At 46.8% G+C, this 17,119-nt stretch overlaps 1 protein-coding gene across 3 annotated transcripts in view; it reads left to right on the plus strand.

Annotated features, from left to right (window-relative positions):
* TNIP1 (TNFAIP3 interacting protein 1) overlaps positions 1-17,119 on the plus strand; it is a 48,181-nt gene continuing 31,062 nt past the window's right edge. Inside the window, exon 1 of one of the 3 annotated variants that reach the window (XM_029052049.2) lies at positions 1-44. The gene's annotated coding sequence lies outside the window, so the exon portion shown is untranslated. Of the gene's footprint in view, positions 45-10,567; positions 10,676-17,119 lie in introns of those variants that run through there. The other 2 variants (XM_029052048.1, XM_029052052.2) reach the window with 2 other exon arrangements.

The following is a 17,119-nucleotide window of genomic DNA, read 5'->3' on the forward strand; positions in this document are numbered from 1 at the left end:
GGCCGCAGCTCCCACCTGGGTCCCTGTCCTCTTCCCTCAGCCTGGTGAGTAACAGGAGGTGTTTTGATCCTGGGCTGGGCTTGTGCCAGGGAAGGAAGCGGGACCCTCAGACTTGTCAGGGGAGCTCCCTCATGCTGAGAAATTGAAAACAAAGAAGCTCCCCCTCCTTCCTCAGCCACTGGCTCTCTCACTTTCAGCCCCAGCAGCTGTGGACCCCAGAACTCCCCACAGCCACAGCAGCAACAGCAGCAGTGGCTTTAAAACCCTGATGTCTCTTCCCCCCGCCCTGTCTCCCCATCTTGTATCTCTTCTCTTTCTTTCTTGGTCTTCTCTGCCATCTGTTCCACCCCCATCTGCTGGCTCTCCCTTCTCCCTTTCTCTTTCCTTTCCATTTGCTTTTTCCTCTTAGGTTTTTCCAAGGTGGTTTAGAAGAAACAGAGGGTTTATTTCAGCTACTAGTTTTGCAGGCTGATGTAAAGAGGGGTGGGATTTGGGGTGAGGATGGGTCTGAAGCCTTTCTGGAGAATAGAATCGGGCCAGAGAGCCCGGGCTGGGGCCTGAAGATGTTCCCCCACAACTGCCACAGTTTCTTCAGGTCTTCCGAGCTGGCAGCTCCTCTTCCCAAACAATCCTAACGTTCCGTGAGCTGGTTAAGAGTTTGCAGAAGGCAGACCCCGAGGAGGAAAAAGCAGAGACCAGCAGATGATGTGGAGCAGGACCCAGAGCAGAGAGGGGAGACGGTGGAACTGAGTTTGGTGAGGGGGAGAAGGGAGGAGCCGAGTTTATGTGGGGGCCTGGGTCAAAGAATGGAGAGAATTGAGGCTGGGGAGGGGCTCCTTAAAGGGTATAAAATGGCCCTGCCCACTCCACCCCTTCCTACTCCTACCATTCTCTCCCCCAACCTGGGGCAGGGGTTCCTGGGTCTCTGGCCATCCAGGATTCCCAGCTTCCAGCTGAGGGGGTCTCTCACAGAGCCGGCGATGTCTCCCTAAGGATTCACAGTTGAATAGGGAATCCTTGTTTTGCCGGATGGGTAGGAGGAGCTGCGTCCCAACTGGGAAAAAGACAGGGAATTTCCCCGGGGTTTCTTTTCCCTTTCCTGCTGCCCCCGCTCCAGAGCAACCCCATGATAACAAACCACCATTTGGATATTCCTGGGAAGGGGAAAAATACCAGAAAGAAAGAGACTTACATTGGAGGTTAAAAGGGATCCAGGAAGCAAAGGAGCAGAAAAGCAGACTCTGAAAAGTAAGTCGGACACTTCCACGGCTTTATACCCTAAGAATTGGGTGGAGTTTTTTTTGGATCTAGGATCTTTTTTTTGCTGAGAGTAAGGAGGAAAAGCTGGTCATTCTTCCTTTGCTCAGCAGGAGGAGAACCGCAACTAGGTTTTCTTGAGATAACATAATCCCAAACCCTGCAATCAATCGGTAATATGCATTTTTTCAAATGGTATTTGTAAAGTACTTATATATGTGCCAGGCACTCTATGAAGTGCTGGGGAAGATACAAGCTGATCAGGTTGGACACAGTCCATGCCCCGCATGGGACTCACAGTATTAATTCCCATTGTACAGATGCGGTAACTGAGTCATTGAGCAGTGAATCACATGGCAGACAAGTGGCAGAGCTGGGAGAGATCCGAGGTTCTTCTTACTCCCAGGCCCCGGGCTTTATTCACAAGACCAGGCTGCTTCTAGGTGGCCTTGCTTGCCTAAGGTGTGCAAAACATTGTCCTAAGTGCTTGGGAATTTGTAGATATGATATGTGCTCTTATGGAGTTTACAATCTGGCATAAAACTGCTTTCCAGCCAATGACAAACCTAACTCATTGCTCAGAACACAGGCGATTTGAATTGTTCAAATTGTGAATTCCAGAAAAGATCCAACAATTCTCTGGGTCAGTCAGACAATTGTATTTACTGAGCGTTTACTGTGTGCTTGGGAGAGCATAATACAACAATAAACAGACAAATTTCTAAGCTCTTACTGTGTGCCAGGCATTGTAGTAGATATAAAATATTAGGGTTGGACCCAGTCCCTGTCCCACATAGGGCTCACTGTCTTAATCCTCATTTTATAGATGAGGTAACTGAGGCACAAAGGTCAAAGAGCAGACAAGTGGCAGAGCCAGGATTAGAATCCAGGTATTTCTGACTCCCAGGCAAGTGCTCTATCCACTAGGCCACGGTGACCTGACAGGCCACTCTGCTCACACCTCCTTCTTCCGCAAAAACATGTAGGCTCTCAAGATCCACCTTCTCACCCCTCAACTTCAGCTTCTTCCCAAACACTTTCCCTAATACTCCAAATGCAAGGTTTATGGAGAAGCCGCACAGCATGGGCCTGGGAATCAGAAGGACCTGGGTTCTAATCCCATCTCTACCACTTGCATGCTGTGCGAACTCGGGCAACTCACTTCACTTCTCTGTGCCTCAGTTACTTCATCTGTAAAACGGGATGAAGATTGTGAGCTCCATGTGGGATAGGGACTGTATCCAACCTGATTATCTTGTGTCTACCTCATTGCTTAGAACGTTGCTGGAACATAGTAAGCTCTTAACAAATATCAAAAAAGAAAGGCTTGTGCATGTGTGTGTGTTTTTCTCCTCCTCCCCTCTCCCCCAAAGCCTTGATGCTACACCCTGCTTGGTTCACAGACAAACGCAATTGGTGGATGCTGCCTGCAAATACGGATTTGATTGATGGTATTTTATTGAGCTGTTACTGGGTGCAGAGCACTGTACTAAGCATTGGGGAGAGTACAATATAACACAGTTGGTAGACCCAGTCCCTGCCCACAAGGAGCTTACAGTCTAGATAAGGCACTCTGATTCAGCCACAGGGGGTCTTAAGTCGTGGGGAGGAAGGCAGGAAAGTGCCTGAAAGTTGAAGGATCCAGGAATGCTCAGAATCTCCTCAGTCTGAGGTGGTGCTCTGAGAGCATGCACTTAAATTTGCACCTTTTATTCACCCCACCCTCTGCCCCAAAGCCCTTATGAACATATCTATAATTTATTTATTTCTATCAATGTCTATCTCCCCCTCTAGCTTATAAATTCATTGTGGGCAGGGAATTTGTCTTTCAACTCTATTGTATGGCCCTCTTTTAAGCGCTTAGTACAGAGCTACGCAGACAGTAAGCGCTCGATAAATACCATCGATTGATTCATTGACTGATTGAAGCTTCTAGAGGCTCTCCTGCCCTCAAAGTCAAAACGATGATATCATCTGATTAAGGCTACGAGATATTTGGAACCGAAATTCTCTGCTGGGTGAGGCAGGTCTCGCTGGGACTCAGGCCCAATTTTCTCTACTCACCGCCCAGGCAGCTGAGATGTCAACTTCACACTGATAATGCCTAAGGTTTTAATCTTCCAATCAGATCAGAGGGACTGTGAAAGGGTGTTTTTCACCTCTGAGAGGCCCGCAGAGATTAAAAGGAAGTAGGAGATTACCACAACCCAGGTGAAGGGCTGCTTCTAGGACCCTTTCTCCTGAAATGGAAACTCCCTTCCAAGCAGGCCATGGTTGAAGAAAGCATCCCCATAGGAGATCTGGATTTGGCCTGGATGAGGTGGAGAGGAGAAGGCCTAAAAGATGGCAAGTAAGAGGACCTGGAGGGCAGAAGGTGAGAATCAGAAATGGAGCATACTAGGTGGAGAATTTGCTGTGGATTCTTTGGCTTATTCATCCCCGCGACTAAAGACTGAGAAAATTTAACCCCTGGGTCTTTTTTCAATGGAATGAATCCTAAATAAGAAGAGGGATGGGAGGAAAAGAGGGACTAGAATGGGGTCAGGGAGATGGTAGCTGGAGGAGCAGGCGTTAACTGAGAACAGGAGAGTGGTGCTTTTGGAAGGTGTTTTAGTCATTGCGAAATGTGCCTGAGTGTAATTAGGCATATGTGGGTACATGTGTAAATGTGTGCTGCGCATAAAAGATTGTGTATGTCAGTGTCTGTGGATTATGTGTACTTTTCAAATGGAAAGGAAAGCCCAGTGTCACCATTTAAAGATGGGACCTGCCCTGTGGTTTCTAAGAGAGCTGGTGAACACGTACATGGCTGTTACTGAAAACGATGATCTGAGCAATATGGAGGTAAAGGAAATGGGTGAAAATCTTCCCAAGAATATCACCAGCTTTTACTGGACCGGTGTGCTTCTCCCCAAAGCTGGGCCAGTATCCCTCAATCTTTTTTGATCAGAGCACTCCCAGCACAGATGCAGCATCCTGTGGGCATGACCTAGGTGTCCAGAGTAGGAGAGCAGGGCGATTCTCACAGGTCACCGAGCCTGTGTCCTTGGGTGGCCGCAGAGGTCCGGCAATCCCTGCTCTCTTCAAGTCCCCCATGTGATACCTCTGGCAGGAACTGAGCTACTAATTGTGCCTCACTCTCTTCCACTGACCTCTTCCTCAGACCCTCTCTTCTGGATGGAACTTCCTCCCCCTTCTTATGCAACAGACCGCCATTCTTCCCATCTTCAAAGCCCCACTAAAATCACATCTCCTTCGGGAATCTTTCCCTAATTTCTCATATTCCCATCTTACTTTCCCTCCCTACGACTAAATCATCCATTTACTTGAGCCCTCACCCCAAGTACTTTGGTGATCAACCCTCTCCCCACAGCATTTATGTACATAACTTTGTACTAGTTGTTTCTCCTACCTGTGAGTTATTTTAATGTCTGTCTCTCCCCCTACATTGTAAACTCCTTGAAGGCAGGGATTGTGTTTACTTACCCTATTGTACTATCTTAGACAGTTGGTACAGTGCTCTGCACACAGTGTATACTCAAAAAAATACCACTGATTGATTGAGTCCCAAGCACCGGGGTCAAGACAACCAGATCAGACACAGTCCCTGTCCCACATGGGTTTCACGGTCTCTCAGATCAAACAATCAATGGTATTTTTTGAGTACTTACTATTTACAGAGCCCGTAATACATAGAGTTGGTAGATACGATCCCTGCCCACGAAGAGCTTACAGGCTAAAGGGGAAGGCAGACATTAATAAATTATAGATAGGGGAAATAACATAGAAATAGAATACGTGCATATGCGTGGTGGGGCTGGGGTGAGTATCGAAATGCTTTAAGGGTCACACAGCAAAATGCATAGGCGACTTAGAGGAGAGAGCAGGTAGGGGAACTGAGGGCTTAATTAGGGAAAGCCTCTCGGGCGAGTTGTAATTTTACGAGGGTTTTTAAAGTGTGAAGAGTGGTAGACTATATGAAGTGGGAGGGAGTTCTAGATCCGAAAAAGGAAGTGGGCAAGTGGTTGGGCAGTGGGATAGATGAGATAAAAGTACAGAGAGAAGATTGGCATTAGAGGAGCAAAGTGTGCTGGCTGAGTTGTAGAGAGAGAGCGCTGATTGAGAGCTTTAAAGCCGATAGCGAGGAGTTTCTGTTTGAGGCAGAGGTGGACGAACACCACTGGGGTTTTTTAAGGAGTGGAAAATGTGAACTGAATTTTTTTAGAAAAATGAGCAGGGCAGCAGAGTGAAGTAAGAACCGGAATGGGGAGAAAGAGGAGGCAGGGAGGTCTGCAAGGAAGCTGATGCAGTAGTCAAAGTGGGATATTGTAAGTGTTTGGGTCAGCGTAGTAGCAGTTTGGATGGAGAAGAAAGGGAGGATTTTAGTGATATGGCAAAGGAAGGACCAATGGGATTCGGTAATAGGCTGAATATGTGGGTTGAATGAGATAGAGTTGAGGATAATGCCCAGGTTACGGGCTTGTGAGACAGAGAGGATGATGTTGATGGAAGGCAGTGATGGGAAAGGCAGAGGGAGGAAAGGGTTTGGGTGAGAAGATGAGTTCTGTTTCGGACATATTAAGTTTGAGATGTTGGTGCGACACTCCAGCAGGAATTTACTGAAGGAAAGACAGAGGCGCAAACCCTGTCCCACACAGGGCTCACCCTCTAAGTGGGAAAGAGAACAGACATCGAATCCCCATTTAATGGATGAGGAATCCGCAGCACAAAAAGTTAAATGACTTGCCTCTCAAGGTCACACACAGCAGGCAAATGGTAGACCAAGGAGTGGAACCCAAGTTCTCAGGCTCCCAGGACGAGCTCTTTCCACTGGACCCCCTGTTTCAATCACATTTATTGAGTGCTTATTCATTCATTCAATCCTATTTACTGAGGGCTGAATAATAATAATAATAATGTTGCTATTTGTTAAGCGCTTATTATGTGCAAAGCACTGTTCTAAGCACTGGGGGTGGGATACAAGGTGATTAGGTTGTCCCATGTGGGCCTCACAGTCTTCATCCCCATTTTACAGATGAGGTAACTGAGCCCCAGAGAAGTGAAGTGACTTGCCCAAAGTCACACAGCTGACAAGCGGTGGAGCCGGAATTAGAGCCCATGACCTCTGACTCCCAAGCCTGTGCTCTTTCCACTGAGCCTCGCTACCTCTCTGATGTGTGCAGAGCACTGTACTAAGCACTTGGGGGAGTGCAATACAACAAGAAACAGACACATTCCCTGCCCAGAACAAGCTTACAGTCTAGAGGTGGGGAGATAGACATTAATTTAAATAAATTACAGATATGTGCATAAGTGCCGCAGGGCTGGGAAGGGGGATGAACAAAGGGAGCAAGTCAGAGTGACACAGAAGGGAGTGGGAGAATAGTAATAATAATAATAACTGTGGTATTTGTTAAGCACTTACTATGTGCCAAACACTGTAGTAAGCGCTGGGACGGATATAAGCAAATCGAGTTGGACACATGGGGCTCACAGTCTTGATCCCATTTTACAGATGAGGTAACTGAGACATAGAGAAGCTAAGTGACTTGCCCAAGGTCACGCACAGCAGACAAGTGACGGGGCCAGGATTAGAACCCATAGTAAGCACTTAACTAATACCTATCATCATTATTATCTTGTATCTACCCCAGCGTTTAGAACAGTGCCCAGCACACAGTAAGTGCTTAATGAATACCATCCTTATTATTATCCTGTATCTACCCCAGCGTTTAGAACAGTGCTCGGCACATAGGCTTAGTGGAAAGAGCCCAGGCTTGGGAGTCAGAAGTCATGGGTTCTAATCCCGACTCTGCCATTTGTCAGCTAGGTGACTTTGGGCAAGTCACTTAATTTTTCTGTGCCTCAGTTAACTCATCTATAAAATGGAGATGAAGACTGTGAGCCCCACGTGGGACAACTTGTTTACCTTGGATCTATCCCAGCGCTTAGAACAGTGCCCGGCACACAGTAAGCATTTAACAAATACCTTTGGTATTAGTATTGTTACTAAGTGCTTACTATGTGCTGAGCATTGTTCTAAGTACTGGGGTATATATAAGGTAATAATAATGATTATGTATTCGTTAAGCACTTACTATAATAATAGTAACGATGGTATTTGTTACACGCTTAGTATGTCCCGAGTACTGCTCTAAGCAATGGGTTACATACAAAGTAATCAGGTTGTCCCACGTGGGGCTCACAGTCTTCATCCCCATTTTACAAATGAGGTAACTGAGGCACAGAGAAGTGAAGTGAAAATCACCCAGCTGACAAGTGGTGGAGCTGGAATTAGAACCCACGATCCCTGACTCCCAAGCCCGGTTCTTTCCACAAAGCCACATTATTACAACCTTGTAGCTACCCCAGCGCTTAGAACAGTGCTCGGCACATAATAATAATAATAATAATAATAATGATGGTATTTGTTCAGTGCTTACTATGTGCCGAGCACTGTTCTAAGTGTTTAGAACAGTGCTTGGCACATAATAATAATAATAGTATTTGTTAAGTGCTTACTATAATAATGATGGTATTTGTTCAGCGCTTATTATGTGCAAAGCACTTTTCTAAGTGCTTGGGGGGATACAAGGTGATCAGGTTGTCCCACGTGGGGCTCACAGTTTTAATCTCCATTTTACAGATGAGGTTAATGAGGTACAGAGAAGTGAAGTGTTTTGCCCAGAGTCACACAGCTGACAAGTGGCATAGGTGAGATTAGAACCCATGACCTCTGACTCTTTGTGCCGAGCATTGTTCTAAGTGCTGACAGTAAGCGCTTAACGAATCCCATTATTATTATTATGAAGTTCATTATAGAGAAGCAGCGTGGCTCAGTAGAAAGAGCCCGGGCTTGGGAGTCAGAGGTCGTGGGTTCTAATTTTGAATCTGCTACTTTCATTATCAATCCCATCATTTATTATTAATATTGTCATTGATTAACACTATCGTTTATCTTTAATATAATAATTTATTAGCATCATCATGTATCATTAATCCCATCACTCATTATTAATATAACCATTTAGTATTAATATCATCATGCACTATCAACGTTATCATTTATTATTAATAATAGCATCATCATCAACCCCATCATTTATTATTAATATTGTCATTGGTTAACATTAGCGTTTATTTTTAACATCATCATGTATTATCAACATCATCATTTATCGTTAATTCCATCGTTCATTATTAATATCACCATTTATTATTAATATCACCATGCACTATCAACATTTTCATTTATTATTAATAATATCACCATCATCAATTCCATCATTTATTATTAATATTGTCACCGGCTAACATTAGCGTTTATTTTTAACATCATCATGTATCATTAACATCATCATTTATCATTAATGCCATCATTCATTATTAATATCATCATGCACTATCAACATGACCATTTATTATTAATAATATCACCATCATCAATCCCACCATTTATTATTAATATGGTCATTGGTTAGCATTAGCGTTTATTTGTAACATCATCATGTATCCTGAACATCATTATTAACATCATCATTTATTATTAATATCATGCATGATCAACATGATCATTTATTATTAATATTATCAGCATTATTAATCCCACCATTTATTATTAATATTGTCATCGGTTAACATTAGCGTTTATTTGTAACATCATCATGTATCCTTATCATTTATCATTAATTCCATCATTCATCATTAACATCATCATTTATTATTCATATCATCATGCACGATCAACACGATCATTTATTATTATCAGCATTATTAATCCCACCATTTATTATTAATATGGGCATCGGTTAACATTAGCGTTTATTTGTAACATCATCAGGTATCCTTAACATCATCATTTATCATTAATTCCATCAATCATCATTAACATAATCATTTATTATTATTATCAGCATTATCAATCCCACTATTTATTATTAATATGGTCATCGGTTAACTTTAGCGTTTATTTGTAACATCATCAGGTATCCTTAACATCATCATTTATCATTAATTCCATCATTCATCATTAACATCATTTATTATTCATATCATCATGCACGATCAACACGATCATTTATTATTAATATTACCAGCATTATTAATCCCACCATTTATTATTAATATGGTCATCGGTTAACATTAGCGTTTATTGGTAACATCATCATGTATCCTTAACCATCATCATTTATCATTAATTCCATCATTCATCATTAACATCATCATTTATCGTTAATTCCACCATTCATCATTAACATCATCATTTATTATTCATATCATCATGCACGATCAACACGATCATTTATTATTAATATTATCAGCATGATCAATCCCACCATTCATTATTAATATGGTCATCGGTTAACATTAGCGTTTATTCGTAACATCATCAGGTATCCTTATCATCATTTATCATTAATTCCTTCATTCATCATTAACATCATCATTTATTATTCATATCATCATGCACGATCAACACGATCATTTATTATTAATATTATCAGCATGATCAATCCCACCATTCATTATTAATATGGTCATCGGTTAACATTAGCGTTTATTCGTAACATCATCAGGTATCCCTAACATCATCATTTATCATTAATGCCATCATTCATCATTAACATCATAATTTATGGTTAATATCATCCTGCACGATCAACACGATCATTTATCATCAATATTATCAGCATTATCAATCCCACCATTCATTATTAATATGGGCATCGGTTAACATAAGCGTTTATTCGTAACATCATCAGGTATCCTTAACATCATCATTTATCATTAATTCCATCATTCATCATTAACATCATCATTTATGGTTAATATCATCCTGCACGATCAACACGATCATTTATCATCAATATTATCATTATCAATCCCACCATTCATTATTAATATGGGCATCGGTTAACGTTAGCGTTTATTCGTAACATCATCAGGTATCCTTAACATCATCATTTAGCATTAATTCCATCAATCATCATTAACATCATTTATCATTAATTCCATCGATCATCCTTAACATCATCATTTATGGTTAATATCATCGTGCACGATCAACATGAGCATTTATTATTAACGTGCTCATCATCATGAATTGCTATCGTTTATTATTAAAGACTGTCGTCGATGAGCACGATGATGATGGGAGGAGGGCCGGTCCTGCCGCTGTTAGCTCCGCCCCCTTCCTCCCCTCTCCGAAGGGGGGCACCATCCGCTTCCGATTGGTGGACGTGGCCGTCAATCACGGGGGACTTTCCCGGGGGGCGGGGCCTCCCTCGGCGCGAGCACTTCCTCCTCCTCCTCCTCCCCCCTCCCGCCCGCGGGGAGGACGAAGTGAAGCGGCTCCGCCGTCCGCCGGTGCCGTCCCCGTCAGCCGGGCGGAACGGACGCCCGAGGGGCCTCCCGAGCGGTAGGCTGCGACCCCGGGGGTGCTTAGGGGGGCTCCGGAGCGGGGCGGGGGGCGCGGCGTCCCCAGCGGAGGCGGGGGAGGGAGGGGACTTATTGATCCTCCCCCCCCGGGGCTGGGCGCGCATGCGCGGCGGTTGGCGGAGGGATAGGCCGGCCGCTTCAGCCCGGTGCTGCGGCCCGCAGCTGGGCCCCGCCGGATCTCGATCTGGCGGAGGCTCCCACGGCCTTCCCTTCGCTGCCTCGTTGGGGCGGGTGTGAAGCGCCTCCTTTGCTCCACACACTGCTCGAAGCGCTGGGGGAGATGCAGGCCGAGCAGGCAGGGCGCAGTCCTTATCCCACTTGGGACTGCCAGGGTTGATCCCATTTGAGAGAAGAGGGGACTGAGGCACTGAGAATAAGAATTGCATTACATTATTGAGCTTATACCAGGTGCTATGAAGCTTATACCAGATGCCAGGTACTGTTCGAAGCGCTGGGGGAGATGCAGGCCGAGCAGGCAGGGCGCAGGCCTTATTCCACTTGGGACTGCCAGGGTTGATCCCATTTGAGAGAAGAGGGGACTGAGGCACTGAGAATAAGAATTGCATTACATTATTGAGCTTATACTAGGTGCTATGAAGCTTATACCAGATGCCAGGTACTGTTCGAAGCGCTGGGGGAGATGCAGGCCGAGCAGGCAGGGCGCAGTCCTTATTCCACTTGGGACTGCCAGGGTTGATCCCATTTGAGAGAGGAGGGGACTGAGGCACTGAGACTAAGAATTGCATTACATTATTGAGTTTATACTAGGTGCTATTAAGCTTATACCAGATGCCAGGTACTGTTCTAAGCGCTGGGGGAGATGCAGGCTGAGCAGGCAGGGCGCAGCCCGTATCCCACTTGGGACTCCCAGGGTTGATCCCATTTTACAGAGGAGGGGACTGAGGCACTGAGAATAAGAATTACATTACATTTATTGAGCTTATACTAGGTGCCAGGCACTGTTCTAAGCGCTGGGGGAATGCAAGCCAGTGTTGATCCCATTTTACAGAGAAAGTGACTGAGAATAAGAATTGCATTACATTATTAAGCTTTTACTAGGTGCCAGGTCCTGTTCTAAGCGCTGGGGTGGATGCAGCCTGAGCAGATAGGGCACAGTCTGTATCCCAAATGGGACTCCCAGTGTTGATCCCATTTTACAGAGGAAGTAACTGAGGCACTGAGAATAAGAAGAATTGCAGTACAGTATTTAAGTGTTTACTGTGTGCCAGGCACTATGCTAAGCGCTGGGGGAATGCAAGCCAGTGTTGATCCCATTTTACAGAGAAAGTGACTGAGAATAAGAATTGCATTACATTATTAAGCTTTTACTAGGTGCCAGGTCCTGTTCTAAGCGCTGGGGTGGATGCAGCCTGAGCAGATAGGGCACAGTCTGTATCCCAAATGGGACTCCCAGTGTTGATCCCATTTTACAGAGGAAGTAACTGAGGCACTGAGAATAAGAAGAATTGCAGTACAGTATTTAAGTGTTTACTGTGTGCCAGGCACTATGCTAAGCGCTGGGGTAGATCCAAGCAAATCGGGTTGGACACAGGCCCTGTCCCACATAGGGCTCACAGTTTTAATCCCCATTTTACAGATGAAGTAACTGGGGCACTGAGAAGTGAAGTGACTTGCCCAGTCACACTGCAGACAAGTGGCGGAGCCAGAATTAGAACCCGGGTCTTTCTGATTCCCGGGCCCGTGCTCTATCCATCAGCTCTTGCTGCTTCTCCCTCCTCTCAGCTACACGGGAGGAGAGGATGGAGATGGGAAGGAGGTGCCCGGGCCAAGTTCCAGTCCTCTCCCCCGTCAGCTCCTGGAGGACGTTGCGGTGGTGGAATGGGGGTAACAAGTCCAGGGGACTGAGCCGACCCCCAGCCTAGAGGTTGCTTCCTGGGGAAATACTTCACTCTGTCCGTGATTTGGCATCTTTGGCTGTGGCTGCTATGAGAAGATCTGCTTCTGATCAGGCTCCCCTTGCAGTCTGTCAACTGTTTACTGGATCCTCCTTATGCCTGTGGCCTCCCTTTACTTTCCTCTGTTTTCCAGCATCCCTGGCTTGGGAGTTGGTGGCTGGAGGGAGTCCCCTAAGCTCCAGCTGCAGAGGTTGGCATCTCCCCTTTTTCCCCCAGAGCACGTACCCTGTTTCCGGGATTGCCACGAAAAGAAGAGTCTTCCATCCCCGTGTTTTGGCAGTGCCTTCAACATGGGCATCAGCTTAGGCAAACTCAGTAGAAATCTATCATCCCATTTTTGCCTCTTCCCATCACCTGGGGTTCAGGTAACCCCTTCTTAGGGAGTCAGACTACCCAAAGTAGGGAGATGGAGCGGGATCAGGATCAGGACTCCTTGGTGAGTCCCCGGCTGAGATGTCTGTGCCTTGGCCGGACCCACTGGGTGGTCTCTTACCAGCCCACTGACCCCATACCTGTAGGCACATCAGAGGGGTTATTGAGCTCTTTCCCCAAATCCATCCCTTTGAGTGTTCATCATGTGGATTATGGTGCAGTTTATTCGGGGATGAGTTGTTAACCAAGTGAGAGTCATCATCAGGAACCCCAGGCGGGTATTTTTAGGGACCACCATGTGACAGCAGTCTGGGAAGGGCTCTGAATCAGGCGGTTAGGGAGCAGAGCCTAGGTGTGTTCCTCTCACTTAGCCCATATGTGCTGCCCCTCAGGGCAGCCTTGGGACTCGGGCTGCCCTGCTCTGTCTCCCGACCACCTGGCTTGCCCACCCTGCTGATTCAGCCCAGCCCCCTGTGGCCAGATGCCACGTGAGCGCTTTGGACAGTCAGCATCCAACTGGGCCGGGCTGCCATTTGGGCTCTGGCCCTGCCTCATCTGACCCCATCGTGGAAGAGGCTGGAGACCCTGCTGCCTCTCCTTTCCAAGTCTACTGGAAACTCTTGATCAGGCAGACCTTGTCCTGGAAAACTACCTCAGGGGAGTTCATGGAGACCAGCCTCTTTTCCCCTCCAAGGGCCCTGTGGGCACCAGTCCCCGTGGCAACCAAAGCTTCATTCCCCCCAACCTCTCCTGGCAGTTCAGGGAGATCTCGACCTTTGTATGCCTCGCCACCCTCCATTTGAGCAGATCAACAGTCTTTGAGCCCTAAATGCCAGCCTCACAGATGGGGTTGGGGAAACCAGTGTCCCAGGCAGTAAGTAATGGAGACTGAGGGACCCAAGTAGCCATTCGTCCAGTTTCATAGTGGACATTTCCATTTTTAGCCGGTGTGCTCCCATCTGGCACAGATTTGGCACTAGGCACCTTCATGTCCCGTATCTTTATTTCAGCTCCCAGTCTCCCTCTGCCTTGGCTTTTGAATCCAAGTTATCCAGCTTGGATGTGGCAGTGCCTCTGTTCAGGAGAGTCTGGGAGGAAGTCAGGGCCCCTTCCCAGCAAGAAACACCCAAGGTTTGGGTGAACGTGGCGTACTTCAGCAAAATGGCACATACAACATCGTTACATTGCGCGCCCCAAATAGCACGGCCGATGTCACGTACGTCCCGATGTCTAATATTTTCTGTGCCAACACTGTCTGCCCTCTCAGGGGCCGTGTAGCCTCAGAGTGGTTGGCTCAAGGGAAATTCCTGGCCGGGGAGCTGGCTCCACTCCTGGGTGTGGTAGATAAGCACTGGGTGGTGCTCAGGAGGTGGCATTGATGAGGGAAGTGGCATTGAGGAAGGCTAGCAGTGGGTTGTCATACTAGCATCGGGAGGCCTATGCCTAGATCTATTAATCCTCAGCCCTCTCCCCAGCCCACTAGTGCACACTCTCCCTTTTTCAGGGCCTAGCCCTGAGTTAGACCCTCTGGCCACGTCCCCAGCCTGGTGCCCCTCAGACATGGCTTTTCTCCCTTTGGCACTGCTAAGGAGGGATCGTTTCCTTTATTAGTGAGTCATCTGTTGCCATGGAGCAGCAGTTTTGGCCTTTGGGGAGGGCTTGAGGCAAGGCAAGACGAACTCCTGATGTGGCTGGGAGGAAGGAACCTGACAGGAGGCCTCTCTTCAGCTTTGGCAAAATGTCTCCCCAATTCTGTCAGGAGGTCCTCCTGGCTTAGTCAAATCCAAGCGGCTAAACTGTCACCTTGGCAGACCCAGAGAATCCCATCGTTACTTGTTACCAAGGCCCCTAGTTCCTCCGGGGGGTCTATTTAGGGAGCTTTTTGAGTCAGTGGCTTGACAGTTGTTTCCCAGCAACCAGCTAGATGCAATTCCCAGTTGTCGGCCCAGTGGGAAGGAAAGGTTCTGGCTGGGACCTCAGCTTGTTTACCAGGGGGCTGGAGACCGCCGTCTGCTGATGAGCCAGGAAGTCCCTGGCACTCATCTCTGGCTGCCCTGAGCAGGGAGTGGGAGCCCTCTTGGTCCCTGCCGCCACCACCGAGGGAGCAGATGCCTCAACATGCTGCACATGCCTTTCCTGAGTCTCATTCCCGGGTCCCTCCCACCCGAGGGGGCCAGGGAGCTCCAGGGTGGTGTAAGACCCATTCCACATGGGAAAAGGTGCCAGGCATGGGGCACATGGCATGCCCCTCCCCCAGGCTTCTGGAGGAAGGGGAAATTCCCAGAGCTCTGGGTTAGTGGGCTGGGCACCCTGATCTTGTTAAAGGGCAAGATCTCCAAGGGACACTGATGACTGGCCAAATCAGCTGAGTTGGGCCTATTAGGGCCACTCCCTCGCCAGATCAGTCAGCACGTCGAACACCTTGAGTTGTTGGTCCTCAGAGCCAGGCTCAGACTGCTGGTCCTGAAAGCCAGTCGACTCTGTAAGGCCCCTCTCATCCATGGAGGAGAGATACTGGGTGGTGCGATGTGATCAGAGAAGTGGCCAGGTGGTGCTGAATTGGTACCTTTTTGGACTCAGATCCACAAGCACCCCAGGTTTACAGGGAATAAAAGATGAGGAGATGGCTCAGAGGGCAAGACCTGAGATGGAGTGGGGTGGGAGATGGAGAGGGTTGGAACATTTTGGGTGGTTTCAGACCCTCATGAAAAATGAGCAGAGGGCAAGACCTGGGATGGAGTGGGGTGGGAGATGGAGAGGGTTGGAACATTTTGGGTGATTTCAGACCCTCAGTCTGTCTCTGCAGAATCAAAAAGCTCCACACACTTCAATCTCCTGGTTGGGAACTTGGTGTTGATTTGTTAACTACTCTCCTCTTTTATTTCTTCTTCTTTTTCAATGGTTTGTAATAATAATTTGTTAAGCACTTACTATATGCAAGACACTGTACTCTGATCAGCCTCTAGGAAACTCTCATATGCGGTGGTTCAAACATAGCCTGGTTTTTAGTGTAATCCAAGGTAGCTTCTTCCCCCCTACCCCCATATAAGCCCTATTTAAATCCAGTGACAGTTCTTCTAGAACATGTGTTTTTACTTCATAGCATGGATAGAATGCTGCTAAGAGAAGGTTCTTCCAACAACCCTCCCCTACTTGGCTAGAATACAGTGTGGGAAGAAGCAGTTGTGTTGCATGTGTGTGGCGCCGTTTTTTTCATTAAAAGGTTTCTTTAATGCAGGCTTCATCAAGAACGTAAGCTCAGTGCGGTAAGGGAACTGACTGGAAGCTCACGCTTCCTTATCTGTGATATCCCCCACCGCCAATTTTTGGTTTTAGTTTTTATGGTATTTGTTAAGCGTTTCTATGTTCTGTTCTAAGCTCTGGGATAGATCCAAGTTAATCAGGTCAGACACAGTCCCTGTCCCACTTGGGCCTCAGTTTAAGGAGGAGGGAGAAAAGATATTGAATCCCCATTTTGCAGTTGAGAAAACTGAGAACACAGAAAGTTAACTGAATTGCCAGTCCGACACAGTAGGCAAGTGGCAGTCAAGATTAGCACCCGGGTCTTCTGGCTCCGTGGTCCGTTTTTTATCGGTCAGGCGAGTAGGAAAGCAGCTCTTTTCAGGGCTGCTCCTCTAAAAGCAGTGTCCTCCAGATGTCAGGGACAAGTTGAAGTGATGGACTAGTTTACACCGAGTGTCAGTGGGGGCGGACGGATCTAAAGCCAGAAGAGTGTGCAGAAGTGAAACCTCAAACCTCACTGTATCTGCTTGGCATTGTTTACTAGGCAGTGTTATTTGAACAAAGCAAGTCTTCGGCTCGGAAAAACGAGTCCTGAAGGATATATTAACTGCAGTAGCCAAGCACGGGTCAAGCCTGGGAGGAGTGAGTTTCCATGGACTTTCGGTCAGTAGTTCCACTGTTTCCAGTGACCTTCGGAAGAACCCTAACATAGCCTTGGAAGTGTTAAACTGAATCTTTATTATTATTATTTCTTCCTCCGTCCTTTATCCTGAGCGGGATTGGGTTATGCCCCTAGATTTCAGTGTCTCAGAAGGCTTGTTCCCTCCCTGCCGTTCGGCTGGCTGCTTCTGCTGTTTCATGCTTTGGTTGTGGCCCGAGGTAGACCCAGAACA

This window comes from Ornithorhynchus anatinus, chromosome X1 (assembly GCF_004115215.2).
Source record: "Ornithorhynchus anatinus isolate Pmale09 chromosome X1, mOrnAna1.pri.v4, whole genome shotgun sequence".
Classification (NCBI taxonomy): Eukaryota; Metazoa; Chordata; class Mammalia; order Monotremata; family Ornithorhynchidae; genus Ornithorhynchus; species Ornithorhynchus anatinus.